The sequence below is a fragment of the Rhinatrema bivittatum genome, chromosome 15 (genome assembly GCF_901001135.1).
Source record: "Rhinatrema bivittatum chromosome 15, aRhiBiv1.1, whole genome shotgun sequence".
Lineage (NCBI taxonomy): Eukaryota > Metazoa > Chordata > Amphibia > Gymnophiona > Rhinatrematidae > Rhinatrema > Rhinatrema bivittatum.
Genome location: NC_042629.1, coordinates 59,181,690 through 59,204,726, shown reverse-complemented (window position 1 = coordinate 59,204,726; position 23,037 = coordinate 59,181,690). Strand labels below are relative to the sequence as shown.

The 23,037-nt window shown below is 45.4% G+C and overlaps 1 protein-coding gene and 1 long non-coding RNA gene across 2 annotated transcripts in view; one reads left to right on the top strand and one right to left on the bottom strand.

The window, feature by feature from the left end:
* The window catches only part of RAP1GAP (RAP1 GTPase activating protein), a 225,880-nt gene extending 208,625 nt beyond the window's left edge, over nt 1-17,255 (bottom strand). Inside the window, exon 1 of the mRNA XM_029577941.1 lies at nt 17,129-17,255. The gene's annotated coding sequence lies outside the window, so the exon portion shown is untranslated. The remainder of the gene's footprint in view (nt 1-17,128) is intronic.
* The window catches only part of LOC115076456, a 317,358-nt gene that overhangs the window by 61,761 nt on the left and 232,560 nt on the right, over nt 1-23,037 (top strand). The gene's annotated exons all lie outside the window — the stretch shown is intronic.

The window sequence follows — 23,037 nt, the reverse complement described above, 5'->3', positions numbered from 1 at the left end:
GAAAAACACTGCGCCTACCTAAGTAAAGTCCCCATTAGCTACTGATCTGTTTACCTACAAACTATATATTGGGAGAGATGCATATAGAACATATAATCGTACCGACTTTAATAACATTATGACAATAGAACAGAAAGGCAACAAGAGAGGATTATATGAACCAAAGATCAGTGAATGAGGACTAAAGTCGTCATGGCCAGCTGTAAAACAAGTCAAAATATTAATATAGCATGGACTGACTATAAGAAAGTGTTTGATAGCATCCCACACTCTTGGATCATATACTGCCTTGAAATGTACAAAATATGCCCAAGCTTGAAGGAGTACATCAAGTTCCTGTTTGATCTTTTTTTTTTATATATATTACAGTCTGTGTTCGGCCTCCCTCCTCTACCGTCTCCTCCCAACCTCAATCTCTCTTCTTCACTGTCCCCTGCCCCACGCTCCCCAGCCTCAACCTTTGGATCATAAGCTTCTTTGAAATGGACAAAACAAACTCACCCTGAAAATGTCACAAACCACATTCCATTTGAACTATAAAGAGGATCAATATTTTTCAGAACACATGTCCAAGTTTGATGATGGAAACTGTTTCCTCCCCACCTTCCTAGCACCCCCCATGACATAGAATGTGATTGCAGATAACGGCCCCCCATTTCGTTCTTGGTGCACTGCCGTAGACGCCAGTTGATCTCTGGTTTTCCCTTCCCTTCTTCATAGCTGGGAAGCCTCTGTGCTTAATTATCCCATGCCAGCAGAAAGACACCCAACACTGACAAATGTACCAAGGTGACATTCATTGAAGGAAAACTAAATTAAATTGAAAACATCTACTTGACTGAAGACTGCAATATAACCAAACATGAGCAAAAAGACATATATATTTATAAATATCTAGAAACATCAACAAGCCAGCATAAAAGTGATAGGGAAAATCGGCAAAGATTATTACAGGGGATTGAAACTAATACTGAAAAGCACTTTAGCAGTACACAATAAGGTACATTAATAACTTTGCTATCCTTTTACTGCCTGTGGCACCATGAGCAATCTTAGAGTAACCAGAGGACAGAGTCCGGCTGGACTGCGGTGAAATCTTGCCTAAACTTCTTTATTAGTGACAAGAAAACAAACAAAAGCAGCTCTGCTATTCTTTGCAGTTCAACAACACAAAGGTAATATTACAACTTATAGTTCAGTAGTGTTTTCTTTCTCTCCCCTGGGTCTGCCTAGTTATACACCTTCCTAGGGAGCTCTGCCCAGACCAGGATTCCTTGCTGTCTTAGGCTTAAGGTGGACTGGGTCAGATCTCTGGCTCCGGTCCTTTAAGGTGTTTTGGGGAGGGAGGTTCTCCTGCATACTTATTCGCACTGGAATCATAGACTGGCCCCAGAAACACCTCAAATAGATGAACGTAATAACAAGAAACATCTTCCATGCCTACCAGCTAATCTATAGGAACCAGCGTTTCCTAAGACTGTACATCCCAAGAGGTGAAGAACATATGGATCTTTATAGGAATAGGATACCCATATAGAGCTTCTAGAGTAGGCCTCTAAGCATGCTTGGTGGCATCAACAGATCCAAAGTGCTAATGTTATGAAAGTAAACCACCACAAACCATTACCTTCATCAGACCTGGCCAAGTGTTCCAAGGAATAAAAGGAAAGAGTGAGAACCTCTCATGGCTGGCTGATGCCAGAAGGCTTGATACAGAGTACAGAGAGGCATAAGGTAGCACAGCTCATCCACTGGGAACTGGGGACCATGTACGCTGGGGGGGGGGGGGGGGGGGGTGTGTAGGGCTAGGGCGGGGACAGCGAAGAACTGGAAGGGAGGGAGGATTTCATTTTGAAATTGCTGCACCTGCTTTACCCCCATGTACTTTGTATCTGCAGAAGTACACGGGGGTAAATACTCCTCACGGCACGGGCCCATTATGATCATTTCAAAGAGAAACGCCCTTGGAGAAAAAAAAAAAAACAGCTTGCGGGCCCATGGGTGCAAAGTATCAGTGTGCCTGAAAGCACTGCAGGGAGTATTAAAAAAATGGCCTTTCCTAACATTTACAGTACTGGAGAAATGCTGAGATCATAACCCTGCCAGAAAGGTAAAGAAGAAGAAGTTGTGACCCATATGAACTGATTAAAAAAAAAAAACCCACAACTTGGCATTAGAAAACCAGACATAGTTGTAAAGGAGTAAAAAAAAAAAAACACAAGAATGCCATTACTAATAGAGGGGAGAATTTTCAAAAGGATTTCTGCAGATAAACAGCTGTTTACCCATATAACAAATCCTTTTAGCAATCATCCCCACCTCTAAGTGGGGAAAAGCAGATGCGATATCCACAGTGCATGCACGTTTCCCTGTGGGGACAAGGAACGGTAATGAGGAGGGGTAAGACGAGGGTGAAAAGTAATTTTAAAGTTCCCGGGCATTCATTACCCCACGTTCTTTGCACCTGCGGCATCAGCCCATCATGTCACTATTCAAGGAGAAGTCTGTGGGGAATTCCCTTTTGAAAACTGACTTGAGGCCTGCAAGCAACACAGGGAATATGAAAATTGCCTGCAGAAGTATCAGTGCGTGTGACTATTCTGTACTATGCATGGTGCGGACAGAAGATCATCAGGTACCAAGAGATGCAATCAGAGACTGGAAAAATATAGCAGAAAGAGACAGAAATAGTCTCAGTTGTCTTAGGTACCAATAGCCTGATTAAAAACGTCCAAGCTTTTCTCAATATTCACATCCTATGAGCTCCAGGAGAAGCTCTCTTTGGCAAAATGCAAGCATTATTGGACCCACTTTGACTGTGAAGCAGCAATCGAATCTAAATAAGTGTCAGGAGGAGAGCTAGCAATAAGTTTGAAAAGCTTCAGGTCACATCCAACACAGCCTGTCTTAGGAGTGAGGTTCATTTTTGTCATGGTATGTGCATAACAAAACAATTTGGCGACACTAACCCTGAAATATGTAGAAGTGAAAAGTTAGTACCAGCTGGGATTGAAGGTCTTGGCCTAAGAGATCTGACAAAACAAAAACTCTATCAGCAAGTTGTAGTGAGCCTTCCATGCAAGGACAGGCATCTTACAAGGCTATTTATGACAAAACGTACTTGCCCTTGTTAGTTGCCAACAAGACATTGGAGCGATAAACAATAGACAAACATTTCTCAAGCTCCCGACATGCAGAAAGGGAAATGTTAACAAGAAGAGAAACAGCATTATAAAAATGGATGTTTATTTTGGCCCTATTATCAAACATTATTAATTTTATTATTTATGGAGCACTATCAATTTAGACAGCATTGCGCAAGATACAAACCTAGTAAATAATGACACAGGAGATAAGATTTCATGGTTACAATTTCTCTTCCAGAAAGGCCTTACCATCTAAATCTGAACACAGGGAAGGGAAGTGACTTGCTTGAGGCCGCAGAGTGAGTGAGTGGAGGTGGGGTCTTCTAATAGTTGTGCATCACTGCCAGCTCATCGCAATTATGTGTAATAAATTCTAGGGAGCAGGGAGAATGTTTCTGCTGGTTGTAGAGGGAAAACAAATCATTAGGCTCCAGTTTCATGTACCAGAGAACAAAGCATGCTGCGCATGTTGAGCTAGATCGGGAGGGAGTCCGGCATAAAACCAGCCAGCCATTCGCAATGTTAAGCCCAAAAATAGCCATTCCTGACATCATATCTAAAAGCTTAGAAAGAAAAGGCTGGAAGGGACCTCTAAAGGTCATCTTGTCCATCCTCCTGTCTCCAGGCAGGATACACAATACCTAAACCATCCTAGAAAAATGTTTTATCCAACCCATTGTAAAACAGAACTCCAGCAATTCCTTCACCTCCTTTGGGGATTTCCCCCCTATATTATACCCCCACCCTATGTACCTAGTCTGGTCTTGCAATGACAGTCCTATTGCCAGGGGCCATGCACCAGGGCTGCTCCTGCACCCCTGAACTTATGGACCCTAAATCCAGCAATCAAGTTCACACTTGAGTGATGACCACAACCCTCTCCCCCACTGGGGGATATGAACACTGCCTCCATAGCATGCCCAGCACCCCAGCTAACCCAGAGAATGAAAAACCTGACTTTGGGATCACAGCACTTACCATCAGGTAGGGCTGGCGCAACCCACAGTACAATCCTTGCACTTGCATAGGACGGTGCCTCTGGTGCACCCCAACTTGCCAGCAGCCGAAGTCAAGAACCACGGGGTCATCAAGTGGTCATCCTCTGGTGGCAGACATCAGGAAGAGACAGGGAGGCCATCTAGCAGACATCAAACCACCAGTGGCCTATGTCAAGAAGGGGCTACATGGCTACCTGGTAGATCCCAACACACCAGGGTTCTAAGTCAGAGGATGTGGGGACAACTGGCAGATCCCAACTCTCAACTCTCTCTCTGAAGGCCAAAGGCAGGAAATGGCCAGGAGGCTACCTGGTGAATCCCTCTGCTGGTGGGAGGGCTGCCTAGCAGCCAGAATCATTGCATTATGGAGAGTGGGGATTTTTTATATCCTTATTTGTAATTATTGGGTGTTATTTGATGTGTCCAATGTTTTGAAATATTTTATTAGTGTTTGGGAAATTTAAATAAAATATTAGTTTATCAGATGTTCTAGTAAGCTGTTTTGAAATATTTATTATTTTTATTAGTATGGTTTAATATTTCTTGATTTTATTGTTTGGTTTATGAGAAATGTTGATATTTGTTTTTTTTCGTGGTTGCACTGTAGGCAGAGTCTGGTTTCTTGCAGTTTCTAGTCCACATTTTGTCTGCATGTTTCTATAAATGGAACACGGAATATTCTGTGTATGGTGAGGGTCTGTCTGTATTCTGCATGTGTAACCAAGATGAGGTATTCTGCAGTGTGTAGTTTCTGTGTAGGGATCTACAGCAGCTTGGCTTGTTCTGTTTTCCTAATTGGAGGTATGTTGGTATTTTAGGGCCTGGTGTAATATTTGCAGTATTGCTTTTTCTTAGGTAGGGATGTCACTGTTTGAATGCTAGCAGTTAATGCTCTTTTGCTATGAGAGGTTTACTATATAGTAATTGTAATTCAGCTTACTCTTGGCTTTTTAAGGATCAAACTAATACCAAACATGCATAACAATAGGCTTAATACCATATGGGATCCAAGTGTCTTTTTTTCAGGATTTTTTGATTGGCACCACAGCAGTGCATTTGAATATAATGTACATTTTGTTTAAGAGATATTTTTTCCTCAGACTGCACTTTGAATGTCCTTTTTCTGGTCCTCCATGGCTACAACCAGTCAGGTTTTCAGGATATCCTTAATGAATATACATGAGAGAGATCTGCATAAAGCAGCACTATCTTTCTGGAAAGAAAAGGTGCCGGTACTCACATGCAGGATGCATGGGTTTTTTTTATTGTTTTGTTTTGTTTTGTTTTTTGAGGGTCCACAAGAAAAATCAAGCAGGTGGAAGAAAAAGGCGCTGTACTCAGTACCCTGCAGGTACCCCCTGAAAAAATGTCCAATATACAACTGAGACTGTACATGCAAATCTATCTCGGGCATATTCATGAAGGATATCCTGAACATCAGACCAGTTGCTAGCCCTCAAGGGCTTTAATTGCCCACCCCAATTTAGGAGGCAATTTTCAATCTGCCCACATTGAGAGGATCTATGCATACTCCTTACCACCATTTTACCTCCAATTTTCAAAGGGAACTTTCCCTTTTATTCTGCAAAGGTAGGCATGTAGATTTGATAGTGCTTTCTAGGTGTGCACTTTTCCTCCTCCCCACAGAAATGCCTCCTCTTAATGTGGCTACAAGTCTGCACACCATGGAGCAATCTGTGGGCATTAGCCACATGGAAGGAGAACGGTTTTACGACAGCCAATTAATGTAGGTTAAATGTTTTTTGCCCACATAAGTCACTTGGGAAACTGCCCTCATAAATTTCCAAATTTGAACCAACCCCAGCTCCTTCCATGAGGTCTCTGTTCCAAAACCTGCCAAGCAGGTAAGCTATCTGGGTAACTCCTTCAGGTTGGCATCATTTTTCTCCTTCTCTTTACTTCCCATTGCTCCACGATTCTTCCTCTCCCCAAAGCTTACCCTCTTCTGTCCTTTTTCCCCACTCACACCATCGTAAGTATCAGCTCCACATTTCTCACCTCCCCAGCCATTCTGTCTTCTGCCCTGTCTTGAGCTTCAATACAACTATGTCTCCTCTCTCCTCGAGATCATCTTATGTTTGTCACTGTCCTTGCACCTCTGCTTCTCTCCCTACTTCTCCTTCCAGCTGGAGACATCTGTCCAATGCTGGTCCTCCAAGGCAACTGTCACCCTACCAGTGTACTTCAACCCATCACCCCTCAAACCCTATCCCCTTCTTTTCCTCCTCGTCTCTCTCTTTCTCATGCTCTCTGTGGAATACCTGCTTTTTTCCCAGTAAGCTTGGCTACATTCATGGCCTCTTTATGTCTTATTCCCTTCATCTTCTTGCTTTGACAGAGTCTTAACTTTCCGCCGAGAATCTGCTCTGTTGATGCTGTCTGTCAGGGAGGTTATGATTTCTCCCATACACCCTGCTCGATAGGCTGTGGCAGTGGAGCTGCTATTCTCCTCCTGTTGTAGATTTCAACCCCTTCTACCACTTCAAGCACGCCAGTCCAGTTGCAAAGCAAAGGACTGGCTTTAGCACTGGTTACTGAAGGCTGGTGTGTTGAGAGCTTGCTGCCTAATTGCTTTGTAGAACCCATTGCTCTCTCATGACCTCTCACACCCACCAGCATGAGCAAGAGAAAGGGATCCAGAGCCAGAAGCAAGTCAAAGAGAAACAGTGAGGAAGCACTGCACTAGTCAGCCAGAAATAACAGGACCTGAAAGAAAACTAATGAAGCAGTTTGGGGTAGTGATAGTACCTTAATAAGGCTCAAATATGTTTAAAGACTACTAAGGTCCCCTCCTCAATTGTGCCCTCAACAAACCAAGAACTTCCCAAATAAGCTCACAATTCAAGGCTGGAATAGCTGCAAGATAAACATGGCCTTCAAATTTCCTTGTGCTTGGCTCCTGTTTCTTCTGTAGTGCTACAGAAGAAATTAAAGCAGCTTTGCTCTTGCCCACCAATGACAATAACAAAAGCGCTTGTCCTTGTTTCTTCCCTGCAGGCAGAGTGCATGAAAGCTCAGGACCGGCTTATCAGGCACGTCTTTCCAAATACTACAAGAAAGGATAGGAGGGGAGGGCTGAGGACACAGAGTCCTTTTTACATCCTGCAGCAGTCTCTTTTCAGAGCAGAGTCACTTACCATTAAAGTTTTCTGCAGTAACGCCCCACAGAGCTGCAGACTCTGCATTAGCTTTGCCCTCTGTGCACCTTGCTCTATGGTTACAAGACAATGCAAGAAATGGAAAACGATCTTGGAAAAGGTTCTAAAGCATATTTTGAATGGGAACTTTCTTCTGGAATATAAGTGCAAGGCCATCATCGCCTGCTGCCCTGAGGCTCCTGGACTTGCCCCCCATTGGCATCTTCTTCCAGGCCAGGAACACAGGAAAGAGGCTTGCAGCGAGCGGAGGGCAACTGCAAAAGAGAGCCCCTTCCAGAGCCTCTATCCTCCATCTGTCCTTTCAAACTAGAAGCCCAGGTAGCCTCAGTAGGATGTGACAAGTAAGCTTCTCTACGTACAGCTGGACTAAGGTAGGTGCTAGAAAGACAGGAGGACATGATTCACAAGTTTAAATAAAGGGAAAAAAAAATATATATATATATTGCACAGACATGGCAAGAACAAACTAGTGTTCATCATACTGGGTCATCATCTGAAGAGGTAAACATACCATAAAGAAAAAGTGAGCAGGTTCTATATACAAATAAATTTTTAAAATCCCCCTCCCCCTCAACCTTAGAGGGTCAGCAGAATTTGTCTGAAGAGAGTAAGAAAACTGATCTGGATCCCGAAATCAATAAATCCTATTTCTAAATTTAAATTTGACATGTAGCAGGATATTTCAAGAAAGAGGTTCGAGGTTCAACTTTTTTTTTTGGTTTGAATGCCAAAAGACTTTTCTGTCACTCGGAACAAAATAAATCAGGATAAACCTAACCTTAGCATCTAAAAGGAGGAGTGGCCAGCTACAGTAGGGGCAGTTTAAATATCTAGCGTGTGTCCATTTATAGGGTGAAGGAGATCAGCATTTGCAGGGTTTTCCCACATTCAAATCTGATGTATCTTTCAACCTCTGTGTCAAATTTCCATTTGTAGGTTCATTTGTTTATTTTAAAAATTGTATAACCTGTGTTTTCCATAGATCAATATAGGGTGCAAGGTAACATCCATAACAATTTCTAAACAATAACATAACATGTAGGTGCTCTTCTAACTTAAGGCCTCAGTTACTGAGCATATTTCCCATAGATACAGTATGGGAGAAAAGCCTTAAGTAAATCAGGCCCTTTGATGGTAAAATGGTAGAGTATAAACTGCAGTGAAAAGCTTGCTGAAATAATCAGTAGTCGTGTGTTAAGCTGCTTTCTAACTATCTGTGTGCATCTTTACTGTACGCAGATGTTCTGGTAGCAAATTCTAGTACGTTGGCCCTGCCACAGAGAAAGCTTTCTCCCGAATCTTAGAGAAATGTGAGGCACCTAATGATGGCACATGAAACAGGCCAATTTTCCTAGATCTTACGGCTCTTGATGGCACATATGTGTGTGTAATACGGGCCTAATCCACAACGAAGGGAGAGAGCTCAGTAATTTATGAATAAGCATCACAGTTCCAACGTATCATCAAGAACTCTCCTCCGGGGCTGGTTCCAATGGCAGTGCTGGGTTTGATTCCCGGGTCAGGTTTTCTCTTCCCCAGGATCTGGCAAGGGGATGCCACAGAGGCGGTGATCCTAGCCCTTGGCGGGGGAGGTGGTGTTACAGTCATTGCACCACAGTGACACCTAGTGACTGAACTTGGAACCCATGACTGCAGCGTTCCAGAAGGAGCACTGGCACCTGCCTCCCAGCTACTGCTGCAGTGACTGATCTGAGTTGCAAGGGGATGTAAGACAGGGAGTTAAAATCCTTGGGTAGGTGTGAATGAAGGCTCAAGATGTGTCTGATCCCAACCTTCTGTACGACTGAGCTGGAAACCCAAGGACAAAACTGCTATGTCAATAATAGAAAAACAAAAACCCTTTCGTCTCCTTCTTATAAGGAAGAAAGCAGGCCCTAACTAAGGGCAGGAGACCCTCACGAGGGATCTTCCAGAATCTCGGAACAGATCTTCTGAACATCTCAGCCCCAGATATTGATGGAAAGTTCGCCACTCACTGCTTTATAGGCTTTCGGGTGTTCTGAATAAGCTTCATGTTTTCTTCGTAAAGCCACATCATCCTTAACATGTGCTGAATTCAACAACTGCACTAAGGAGATCTGTGACACAAAACATTAGCTACGCTTTTATCCAAAGACGGAGCATGGGCGTTAACTTTACTCTGCAAGCCTAAACCAGGGCTGCAGCTGTTTGCTGGCAGTGCAGAAGAGCTGCTGGAGAAAGGGAAAGAGTTGAACGTATGGGGGGAGAAGAGGTAAAATAAGCAGATCCCACCTTCTCTAAATATATATAGAAACATAGAAATGATGGCAGAAAAGGACCAAATGGTCCATCCAGTCTGCCCAGCACCGTGCTTATCAGTTTCCCAGACCGTAAACGTCAGGGCCCTCGGTTGCTGTTTGACTGCAATTTCTCTTTACCCCTTGCCGTGGAAGCAGAGAGCAATGTTGGAGTTGCATTAAAAGTGTCAGGCTTATTGGTTAAGGGCAGTAAAATCCGCATCAGCAAGTTACCCCCATGCTTATTTGGTCCCCAGACTCTAAAGATCGAGCCTTCATTGGTTGTTGTCTGAATCCAGTTTTGGTTTTTTTCCCACCTGCCCTTGAAGAAGAGAGCAATGATGGAGTTGTATTCTTGTCCTCGATTTCCTGTGAATGTTTTTATTGTAGCCTGCCCTGAACTATGGAAGGGGTAGGAACAAATATTTTAAATAAATAACAGGAAGAAAGCTAATTTTCAAAGCCATTTTGGAGGGTAAAAATAGTACTTTGCCTGTGAAAATGGGCTTTTTAAAAATTGCCCATCTGATAGGCACATACTTTTTCCCGCAGTTTGGAGAGGCTTTCTTTTGGGCAGAGTTGGAGTGGGTTTTGAAGTTATGTGCATACTTCTGCAATTGCACCTAACCCCCAGTTCTGTATTCCAAAATGGTGCCAGCTGATCCCCCACAGATGAAGGGTAATAGGTAGGGTGGGTAACACCAGGGGATGGAAAGATGGGGGCGAAAGCTTGGGGGCTTTTTTTTTTCTTTTTTTTCATTTTGCAGCAGGAGCGGGGTCTTGAATTTTTTTTAAACGAAATGAAAATGAACCAGATTGTGTTTGTTTTTCTTTCATTTCATTTTACAAACGAAAGAAAGATGAAATAGGACATTTTTGTTCCCAACAAAAGCACATCCCTAATAAGGGCTCCTGCCATATTCCTCATGCCCCCAAGGCTTCTGCAAATCCAACAGAAATGCCAGCTGGGGGGGGGGGGGGGGGGGGGGAGGAGAGACTGGAACTCCTGCAGGGAGTGCTGGAGAAAAGATCCATGGCCCAGAAAGATGGCGGGATTTAAGAGGAGGAGAGACCTCAGAATCATCAGCCTGGCTGTGAGCCGTGAACCTGCCGCCCACAGCTCAAAAAGAACAAAGGCATCCAGCAGACCCCCATGCCAGGCAGCGCACCTCTTATTCTTAGGTATTGGGAAACTTGCTAAAGAGAGCGCGTGTGGTTTTTTTGTTTTTTTTTTTGTCCCTAAAGTTTCTCCTTTCTTCTTTTTTTCTTCCAACTCAGTTCGAACCAGTGCTGAGATTCTAGCACCGTGAGCCTTTCTTTACAACTACTTGGGGATTTTTCCTCTATTTAAAATCAAACACCCCCCCCCCCTCACTGTTCCTGATCTTGTCGTTGTAGCAATAGTCCTGAGACTTGGGGGGGGGGGGGGAGGCATTCACCAAGGCGCCTTCCAGAACCCTGCATCAGGGGCTCTAAATCTGGCCACCAGATGTCGCCCTTAATAATGACCATGACCTCATATCCCTATTCCCGCCCCCCCCCCCCCCCCCCCCCCCGGGCTGTGAGCACTACCTCTACAGCAGCCCCAGCCAACATGGGGTGCAAGACGCCCCTACGGAGAAAGCTTATATACATGAAAACAATGCCCAGTTTTTGGATCAGAGAGGGACACAGCCATGCAGCTTCCATGTGCTCTTATGTGTTATCTGTTCAACTAGGATTATATCACCAGGAGCCTTTGCTCACAGCTGCTTGGGTTTTCCTGCACTTTTAATCCCTCTGCACCAGGGCCTCCATAGTGACAGTTCAGAGGACCCGGCAGCCTTCTAAATCCCACCTACAGATGTCACAGTTCTGTCCTGGTAGGGACTCTCTCCCCCCTGGAGGCAGTGAAGGCTACCTCCGTAGCAAACCCAGCCCCGACTGGCTCAAGGAGCCGAAGCCCAGCTCTTTTTCTTTTTATAAAAAATAAAAGCACTTGGGGCGGTACCTTGCGCTCTGCAGTGCAATGTGGCGAGGCAGAAAGGATAGGCATGTCTAAGGACAATCTTTATTCTCTGTCCTGTATGATACAGTGAAGCAGAAAGGATTGAAAAATCTGAGCATTTTTTTTTTCTCTTGTATCATGTTTACATTTTCAGATGAGATCATCATTTTATTGGCTGAATGTTCTTCTAACAGGAAATACTTCCAGGGGGTATTTGGGCTTTATAAAGGTGCATTCATTATAAGGAGACACAGAATTTTATAGCAGAAGATTGGATTACAAGTCTATGGAGAGAGAGAGAGAGGCAGGCAGAGAACGTACAAGTGAGATAGACAGGAACAGATAGAAAGAAGGAGAGAGAGGCAAAATCAGAACAATAGGAGAGGAGAGTGAGGAAGTGTATTTGTGGAACAATAGTAGAAGCCTAGAAAATGCTATTTGTGAGTTATTAATTGGAACCTGACAAACCACGGAGAGTCTCTCATTAATGTTTTAGCAGGGAAGAGATCAAATACTTGTGTTCTGTCCCCAGGGCCTTGGCAAGCAGTAAAGATAGGAAAGGAACCCTTATATTACAAAGCACTTTGCGTCTCTCCTTCACACTGCTCCTTGACTGCTGCAGGGAGTGGACAGGGGCTCTGTGGAGTCACTTTGATGATGGGTGGAGTGCTCTGGAGAACGCACTGGTTTGAGAAGTGGTGGGTTTTATTTTTAGGATTTTAGGAGCTCTTAAAGATGGAACAGTGCCAGATCTTATCCGAACGCAATCCTAGACATAGCTACATTATTTATTTGTTTTACAGAATTTATGCCCGCTCTGTGCTAGGGGGGCCAGTTCAGTAACAAACAATGGATCACTGCTGCAGGGGCGAGCCCTGTAGCCTCTGCTTACATCATGAGGGGTGGGACACAGATGGGTAGGGCTGCTAGCTGACTCCATTTTTTTCCCCCATGGGCTGATCCAGGCCTGGTTTCGCCCTACAACATGTATCCTTAGGGAAATCAAAGCTAAGTATCCATATATGCAATGGGGCAAAACCAGGTCTGGATCGGGGAAAGAAATGGAACCAGATGACAACCCTACAGCCATGAGGGAGTGAAAACACCCAGCTTCCAACTTCCTGATTCACTAATACAAGGATGTTTTGTCTTTTGGTTGGGGCTGGAGGGTGGGTTGAGATTGATATTTATGAGGGTGGTGACATCCAGGCCTGCTCAGGAAAATGGTAAAGATACTCCTGTCTTACGAGGAGGGGGTAGTTCAGATGAAGGGAGCTGGGAGGTGTGAGGGAGTGACTGCCCTGTAAAGAGGGCATCACTGAGATGAGGAGAAAAGGGAAGAGGGTGTGCTAGTACATTACAGCAATATTTGATTACAGCTCACGAGGAGCAAAGTGTGACTCAACCACCTACATCGGTCCTGCTATCCTGGAGCCACGACTTTAAGCCCTTCTAACATAGCCACGGTCTGTCAGGTTTCAGGTTCCACCCATGCTCATATTCTCCAATCAGCAAAAAGTATTTTTAAACTCCTCCCTATTGATAACTATTCATTCAGTGGGTTGGCCCACTTCTATAGAAGGATGCAGTAGACCCTATTACTTACTACATGCAAGTTTTATAATCCCCCAACCTCCTTTCCACAGCCAGAAAGTTGTAATATGTCTCAGGCTGTTGTTGGTCTGGTACTAGAAAGGTGATAAACATCCTCAAAGAGCTGCCAACAAGCTCTACTTTCTCAGGGACATTAGAAATACAAGTCCGTAAAATACAATGGGGATACAACCAGGATTGAATCAGTCTGTCTTCCTGGCATGGAACCTGTTGGCAACTAGCCACTCAGGAAACTCCTCTCCTTGCAGAGCCAGTACCCTCTCCCTCTACCAAAGCAGAGCAATGGATCATATTTAAAATTCTGAGGCAGGAGCCAATTAAGAGAAAGATAACACAGCAGCCAAAGAACCCTGAAAAGCAGTCAAGGATTGACTTCCTCCCAAGTTGGCAGAGCTTCATTCAAGTCGTATTTCTCCAGACCAAAAGCTGATGTAGGAATTGGCAAGGAGGAGACAGGAAAACACAAAACAGCTGGCAAGCCTGTCCTGATGTTGCTTTAGCCTCCAGTAGACAGAAGTCTTTTCCTCTCTCTAGGACAGCAGCAACCACATGGCTTTTATTTTATTTTACTTTCCTTATTTTCTGTAGCAGCCCCTTTTGGGATGAAGTGAACATGATGTGCCTCCCTCAGAGCTAAACCCGGAGGCAGGCGGCATCGTGCTAAGAGCAATGCTTGCCTCGGCACTCTGCAGGAATGATTTGTACTTCCATTGCCAACCCAGCCCTGAGAATGGGGCTGGGCGGGGGCTTCAAAAACTGCAACAGGCCAGTTTCAGGCTGGTGCCTGACAGGTCATTATAAATTGTATTCTCTGGTTATGACTTTCTTGTTTTCTCTATCCTTCCTACTGCCTATTTATTTTACCCCCCCCGCCCAGTTACATTCTCCTTGTTGAAATGTATTTTCCAAGCTTTAAGTTATTATGTGAACCGGTATGATGTCCCCACTAGTGCCGGTATATAAAAGTTTCTAAATAAATAAATGGCCACAGCCCTATTTCACCTCTCTGCTTCAATGTCCAGGGTTGCTGACTCTATCCTTCCTTGGGAGAGATACTGCCCGAGATATCCCAGATTCTTCCAGGAGACTTATGAGGGCTCTGCACACTTCCTCTCTTCTCAAGGCCCGAACGCTGGAGCAGGAGGGAACATGTAGGGCTTGAGGATGGCGGGAGAGAGCATGCTTGCTGTCCCCTCTGGTTACTCTTCTTCCTGTTGGGAAAGGTCCTGCACATGCAAAGGGGAGGAGGGATGAGGAGGAGCAGGTCCTTCTTCTTGTTTCTGCCTGCTAGGGTTGCCAACTGGCTCCATGTCATAAGGAGCAGGCTAATCCAGTCCCGGCTAAGACCCAATGCATGCAAAGACTTGTAGTTTTGATTTCCTTAGGTGAAGCAATGAACAAATCGAAACTATAAGCCCCAGCATGCAACAGGGTAAAACAGAACCAGAACAGCCTGTTCCTTATGACATGGAATCAACTGGAAAACCTATTGTGGGCTGCTGGTGAGCTAGTGGAATGATGCAAGAGGAAGGGGGAGGATTGAGTGTTGGGAGTCAGCCACGCTGAGCCAGTCATGTTTTTTTGACCCGTTGCATATTTGGCTTTTATTAAACAGTGAGTGACAGAGGATGATGGAAGGGAGAGATTGGTGATCTCACCAGTACTTCTTTATCTGAATGTATATATGAAATGAATAAGGTCTGAGCCGTGGTATGTAACTTCTGGGGAGTCTAAGTCCATATGCTTTGACATGTGGCACGAGTTGGGGACATTTCTCAGTTTCTCACTACCGCTAAAGTATTAAGAACCACTATAATTCTCTTGCTCTCCAGCTCTCTGTTCAATTCAATTTCCTTTGATTTTATTGGCAGGAGTAGAGCACCAGTAATGACAGAGTGCTTCCACAACAGCATAATTATTCATACTGAATGTATAAATGGATGTCAGAGGATCTAAAATTAGAGATGACTGTGTTCAAAAACTGTCTTTCCCTTCCTCCTTCCTCCCTTCTGCTCCCTTTCTTACAATCAAAGCTCCTGGGTGGGGGCTTTAGGAGGAAAGAAAAAGGTTCCCTTAGCCTCCCATTCAAGGGCACCGGGGAAAGGGACATTTTAGGAAGGGGAAAATGGTAAGACGGGCTCTGCAGAGAATAGGAGAGCTGCTAACTTCACCTCCTTTACCTTCCTCTCACTCTCCCTTCCCTCCTTCCTCTGCTTTCAGTTGTCCCTTCTCCCCCTTACCCTCCTTTTCATGTGTTCCCCTTTTTTCTCTCTCTCTCACTTTGCTCTGTTTTGCTTTCCTGCTCTCTCCATGCTGTCCCTGTAGGTTTAGCAAAGTGACATGCAAGGTCAGAGGTAGGAGTGGGACAACCACAGCAGCGCACACCCAACAACTCCGCCGCGCCCTCTGTTTAGGCACTGGAGTGTCCTGGAAGGGTAGGAGATGGTACAGCATCCTCTCCAGATGCAGAGGCAGAGATGGGTAACAGAATCCCAGAGCCTGCAGTGTACGTAGAGGGCACAGCTTTGCAGCCAAAGACCTTGTTATTTTCGCATAACTACAAACAGCTGATCTCTCCCCGTAGGATAGGTTTCTATGTAAAGAACCAGAAGATGGAGGAAGCCAATCGATGAGAGTCTTTTTTTAGTCCCTGTGCCAATCTGGGACTTGTCAACCTCCAAGTGTCAACAGTTTCTATGATCAGCTTGTGCAGGAAAATGCCTGATTTCTGTAAGAGGGTCTCACAGTGGTGTGTCAGGGAGCCAGGAAGGTAAAAGCCAATGGATTATTTCCTAACCTAAGCTTTTGCTGTTCTTTACTGCCACAGTGCAGACAAAAGAGGTAGCTCATCTCCCATGGGAGCCGTATGGGCAGCATCGTTTGCTCATGCAGGAAGTCCTAAAAATCTTTCTTCCTCGTAACGTCTGTGTTTGTCGACACGGACCCATAGCCACTGCTTTCAGAGGAAGGGGTGTTGGGCTTTCAGACATTCCACAGGGGAGGGGGGTTTAAGATTTTGCAAATTGAACATAGCAGAGGAGCCCACAAGAGCATAGAAACTTTCTCCTGCGCTGGGTGACCCGAGCCCAGATGTCAGACAGTGAGCCTCCAACCCCTAACCCAGGTCTGACTTAGCAAGGCCCCTCCCAACGCCTGAACCCCCATTTCATGTAACAAGCCACCAGCTCCCCTCCCCCCCCCCCCAGCCTGCTAGGAGACCCTGTCCTAGCCCAGTCTCCAGAAGAGACAGGACCCAGCCTGGCATCAGGCAGGAGAACGATACTGCGTATTCGTGGGGAATGAACATAAAATGCCACCCGGTCCGTCCAGGGAATGTGAATTTTTATCTCAATGCACACCGGTTCGGCTCCAGCATGTTCTAGCCACCCATGAGTTATAGTTATAGGCAGGGATTGCTGCGCAATGATTTACGCTATTACAATAGACCGAAACGTGAGCTTCACTTCCTCCTCTCATAAACTTTCTGACAGACTAGAACAATTGTTTTGTTTTTCTTCTTTCCCCCACCCCAAAGAAAAGCCTAGGGACGATAAAGTTCCAGGGGATCCTCCCCCCTCCTTATTCATTCATTGTGTGATGATCTGAACAGCACAAGCCGTGCAGTGCGCCCTGCACCATACCTGTCCCACGTAACCTTGCTAAGCTCCGCAGCGCTGCAGCGAAAACCCCGCAGCTGCTAACACGCCCAGCCCCCTGGGCTCCGCCGTGCCTGAGGGCTGCGTCTCTTCTCGCCCCAGTCTTTCATGCAAAGCAAGGCTGCCAGAGAGGGGAGCGCAGCTGGAGGCGGCACATCTGGCCCCGGAATCCCGACCCCCGAGCTTCCAGGCAGGGATCCCAGCCCCGTCCCCCCCCGGGAGCCGAACTGGCACCTGAGCCCCAGCCCGGGCACAGCAGCGGGACTTACCGGGCACGCGTCCTATCCGAGGGGGAGGAAAGCTGCGGCGGCTTGGATCAGGCGACTCCCTTGGCTTTCGGTGCCCGGCAGCCTTGCAATTAAGTACGCAGCCTCGGCGGATCTGCCTAGGACAACCTTGTGCGGCGCCAGAAAGCAATCGATAAGCTCCCAGAGGGTCCCCGGGGCCCCGGTCCGGCAGCTCGCTCGCCCATCCCCCTTCGCAGCCCCAGAAGTTGTGGCTCCCTGGCAGCGGCGCCTGCGGCTCCCAGGCTGGACGCCGCAGCTCTAAAGGGAGCGAGGAGAAGGGAGGAGCAGGGAGGCAGGCTCGCCTGCCACGTGACCCCTGCCAGCGCAGGGCTCGCCAGCGCAGCTGCCTCCAGATGTGAGCGCAGCTGGGCGCTGCGCTGGCAGACGCCCTTCGCGCTCCTCTCCTCCTGAGCTGCTCTGCAAATAAAAGAAAGGAAGAGGAAACCGTCTCTAAGCTTCCTTTTCGGGAACCTTTTTCTGCTCACCTGCTCCCTCAGGCCAGTGAAGCTGCTTGTACTGAGCACTCCTCTGTGCGCCCACCTGGAAGAAAGCCCCTATAATCCAGAAACGTGCAGAAGGCTCAGCTCAGCTGTCATAGCAGTTTCCTTCCCAGGCCTATGTAGGTAGGCACTCCTGGGTTTCTTCATTTGTGAATGCATTCTGTTTTATTTTTCTTCTTCAATAGGAAATCCGTGAGTTACAATAAGCAGAAAGCACAACCCCGTTCCCCTAAACTGTACTACATGCTGTACTATGCTGCTGGAGGATTGAAGGGTTAATGCCACAATCCGACTGCATGGCAAGGCTATGTGTATGATGTAAAGATTTCATGCCCAGTGGATGCAGTGATATGGCATCTTCTTTAAGACAGAAGGAGAATTACAGCTGATAAGAGGATCTTTGCTATAAAACCATTAATATAGTCTGGGTCATATTTTATTTGTACATTATAACCTTCCTTGGTAAAAAAAAAACCAAACAAAAACAAACAAAAAAACAAAACAGAAACTGATGATAGATAAATATTTCAAGGCATATCAGGTTTGCTGATAACCTTACTGCAATATTGCAGACCTTTCTTTACCTCCCTGTGTATCAGCTATTGACTCTCTGGATGACCCTGGGGGAGTCACTTTATTTCTTTGTAATTTTGTGTGTGACCTTGGATTGAATTAGTTAATCTCCTTGAGCCTCAGTTTTCCCAAACACAAAGGGCTGGTCCAGTGGCCCCATACAGCCACAGGAGCAACATTTGAGCCACAGTTGCTGTAATGAGTTGGGGCCCCTGGCCCCCCAAATTGGGTAACATCATTTTATATGTATGTTATAGCTATATAAAATAGATAAAATGGTAGACACACTCTCTCTCTCTCTCTCTCTCTTTGCTGCAGTAATCTGGGTACTAAGAAAATGAGCATTGGTTTTCAGTGCACATTTTTAACACTCAGATTATTTTTTTTTTTTAAATCTTGATGGAGTAAACAAATGGTATGATAATGCATTGGGAGGCCGAATGCACATTTTAACTCGGGAAAGGAAGCGATATCCTTGCAGGCTACTGCCGCCACCACTTAGCTGGATAAATACTGATTTATCCCTCTACCTGGCAGTGGGAAGCAGCTGCCAGGTAACCACATAAATCAGAATTAACCTGGCTATCTCGTGCAGATAGTAGCTTCTTCCTGCTGCCACATAAACACAAAAAATCAGTATCTATCCAGCTACGTGCCGGTGGTTGCCTCTATTTATCTGGATAGGCAGTACTTATCTGGGTAAGTGCAGCTGCTACCTCACTTACCTGAATGAATCAGTAATTATCCAGCTAAGTGGTGGCAACTGCCTGCACTTAACAGGAGAGTTTCTGATTCATTTTTTTAACTTTTATAAACGTTTTAACTATTTTCTTCACAGCACTGGAAACTTGGGACCTGATTCACTAAGAGGTGAATTTTAAGACCCACGTGCAGGCGCATGTGCACACGTTTGTCGACTCGCACACCTGGACGTGGTGATTTTATAACATATGATTATATGTGTATACGTGTGCCTTTTATAAAATTGGCTATACATGCGTACATGTGCATACAATTATATATTGCCACATGCATGTGCCTGCAAATACCGCCTCAATCACATAAGTGGGAGTGATTTTAGTAGATATGTGCGCTGATGCAATTACCTGTTTCCTCAGTTCATTACTAGTTCACCCTAGTAAAGGAGAGGAGAGGACTTCCTAAATGCCTAGCTAACTTGCCTCCCTTTTACACTGTTAGCCCTGACCCTTAAAACACTGCTGACTAGCCTAGTTTATTTTATTTTAATACTTACATGCTGTCCAGATGCAGTCTCTACATCAAGTACAGTCTAATGCCTTCGTTTGCATGGGATTTGCATGCGAGGGCATTAAGAAGTATTTCTGTTTGGAAATACGCATTTTCTCTGTGAAAAACTCTGTTTTGTGCGCAAAACATGTGCATTGAAGTGCAGGCAGAAAGGTGTATTTGACTGATCATACCTTTCTGAAGTAGAAGTCTTTGGTTCAATTACTAATTCAGGTCTTCCACTGGTAGGTCAGCGGGAGCTGAAGGATGCTGCAGAGGCAGCATTCACAGTCCCCATGAGAAGAGGGAGTCCCAGTCATAACTCAAGAGTAATATCCTAGTGGCCAGATTTAAGGCCAGTTCCAACTTAACTGGAAGCCCAAAGGAGCAAGAGGAAATCTGCAGGGTCAAAAGATTAAAATAACACAATAGCTCTTAGGGATGTGCACTCATTTTAAATGAATAGCACATCTGAACCAAAAATGGCCTTGCAGAAAAATACCTGAACGTTTTCAGGCATTTTTTGTTTTATTAAAAATAAATTACCTCCACAAGGCCATCAAACCACCTTCCCACACCTTCAAGAAAGCCTTTGGCCTGGGCTGAGCCCAGCTGGAGCCCCACTGACACCCCTCCTACCAATCAAAACAAGCCTTGTGGCTCAGGCCTACTTGGCTAAATTGAGCTGAGTCCAGCCAGGATTTCCCTCTGACCCTTCTCCATAAAGCTTTCCAGGGCCAGGTACTTCTTCAGCCCCCATTTACCCCTTCTGTGGAGGAAGATGGTGAAGAAAGGGACAGGAGCGAAAATCAGCAAAGAGTATTACAGGAGACTGAAACGGATACTGAAAAGTGCTTTAACAGCATGGAAAATAAGCAATCAAACATTTTACAATCCAACACTCTCATACAGCTTTGGAATCGTAGACTGGCCCCATAAAAATCTTAAAAAATTGGATATAAAAGCAAGAAAACTCCTTCATGACCCCAGGTAATCTACAAGCACTTGTCAAAATATGTGCAAAACAAAACCCATTTGGAGACACAACCACTGTGTGTGTTGTAATGTCTGACTGTCAGACATTACTGCTTCCCAGAGGTGCAGAGAAACAGCTTAAAGCAATATAAAATATTTAAAAGAAATCATTTCAACTAACACAGCACAATTCTTAGTGCACACTTTGAATCTGTGCTTTATAAATGCATTCTTTTTAAGGCTTGCTTAGCATACAGAGGATATGTCTTTCTTTTCAGCAGTAATGATCACCTGAGGGGCACCTCCAGGCATATAACGCAGAAGGTCTTTAACCTTGTCAGTCATTTATCATGCAAATAATAACTTCTCTGCTGCACATTATAAACTGGCCCAGAGCCAAAAAAAAAAAATCCGAGTACCATAGTAAAGATGTGCCCCAGGCTTCCTCTTTGTGTACCGTGCTTTGAGAATGCCAGCATAGAAAGTTCACAGTAACGGACTGAAATCTGCTACCCTGCCTGCCACAGAGTGACCTTTTGTCCTGATACTGCAGGGCATGCACTTTTTTTTTTTTTTTTTAGAAAGGAAATCTAACAGGATGACCCTGGAGTGCTTTGTCTGACACTGATCAGGAGCAGCTTTGGGGCACATCAGCATGAACAGACAAGGTGTCCCCTGGATGCATTTGCAATGTGGTTTTTAAACCACTGTTACGGGCACCCCACCCCCCTCCCTGTTTTTCAGGATTTACACAATGAATGTTCATTTTATATATATATATATATATATATATATATATATATATATATATATATATAGATCTGGGTCTGAGCCGGTTTAATGTATGAACATTTATCTCATGTAAATGCGTGGTTTTTGTACTGCTCGCGTTTTCTGGCCATCCACAATCATTACTACTGTTTTAGTAATTATGGATACCTGGAAAATCAGAGCAGTTTATGGGCTGAGAGCCTTTTGTTAGACTTTAAAAAAAAAAGGGGGGGGGGGTTAACCAAGGGAGAAGACAGGGGAGGGTTGACATTCCTTATGGTTTTGGGCCAGATCTAATCTGGGATTGTGGAAGGGTACAACGAAAAGAGTGGGCAGGAGAGAAGGGGCTGTGAACTGTTGGAAAAGAGTTGCATCTGGACCTGACAATTAGCATTGCGGTGCACACACCCACACACAGAGTCAATAATTTGTCTGGGCCTTAACAATACAATGGCTCTGTCAGCCAAGGGATACAAAATATTCTCTTTTCATGCAAATGTCCTTATTATCAGATAAAAAGCAGACACCTAAATAGAGCTGATCTATGCTGGTGAAGCTGGTCAAATATCAGATTGGTTTCGGAGTAGCCCCCCTCCCCCCCCGAGCATTTTAATGTCTTTATTCTCTTGCATGCTAGTATGGATCCTGGTCTCTAAAAGAAGGCTAGGACTCCGCTTTCATTAGAATACCAGCGCCAGCTGCGTCTGGAGAATCGGGGCGGGGAGGTAGGGGTTGAATATGGAACCAGTTTGATGTCATTTGTTTAGATGAAGTGAGCATCTGGACCCTTTATTCACGTGCTTTGAGAGAGGGACAACCAATGAGAATTGACAACGCCAGAACCGGTTCCGTTTGGTTGAGAGAGAGAGACAGAGAGATGACCACACAGGACTAAGTTTGACCTAGCAAGAAGTATTTAATTGTTTTGCAGGGAAGGGGTGCTGCAAGCCTAAAAGCTAAATCTGAATCACTCCTTTCAACCACTGAGAGTAAGGTGGACAAAGCACCTTTACAGAGTAATGGGGGAATGGTTTGTGAGTCCCTTCAGCATCTATGCTAGGGGCCCGCTCCAGGAGCTGGTATATCCTTAACAAACGGGAAATAAAAGCGCATTTATTCCGGGCGGGTGATTCAGGACCATGGATAGAGCACAGAAAGGCAAGTCCTAGAGTCCCACCCACAAGCAGCGCTGCGGCGGGGGGCGAGTTGTATTCACGGATAAGGATCCTGCCTGCCAGGTGTAGGGGAAACGTGCAGCTACGCGCTGTCCAGGGTCCTGAATCCGTGCCTGTGGCGTGGCAAAAGCCCAGAGATTCAGGAGCCAGGACAGTACCTGTACCACTCATGCTGTAATGGTAAACCCGCACCATGAGGCGCAGTAAACCGCTTCCACATAGGATCCTACATAAGCACTTGGGGCAGGCCAGCCAAGTTCCAGATACTCATAGGCAGGGATTGATTTAGGTTTCTGCATGGGAGATCTGAAAGACCCTGAATACAAAGTGTCCAGATTCTGGCGAGCACAGAGACCTTTTAAAGGACCAACAAAAACCGATGCGCTAGGTCGAGGGCTTTCGAGTCCACAGAGGTTCCTTTTTCGTTTGCATGTACCGCTACGTTTTTTTGTTTGCATCACTGCCTACTACGACTCCGGCTTCCCTCCCCGAACAATAAGGTTGCCAGAATTTAACTTCCATGGAGGCAGTGGTTCGGGACCCTGGCTTGTGCTGTCCTCCGGACTCTTTTTCCTCTTAGCCAGGGAATGTGTCACCTCCCTGCAGCTTTGCAGGAGAAAAACACCTAACTGCTCAAGGCGTTAACAAG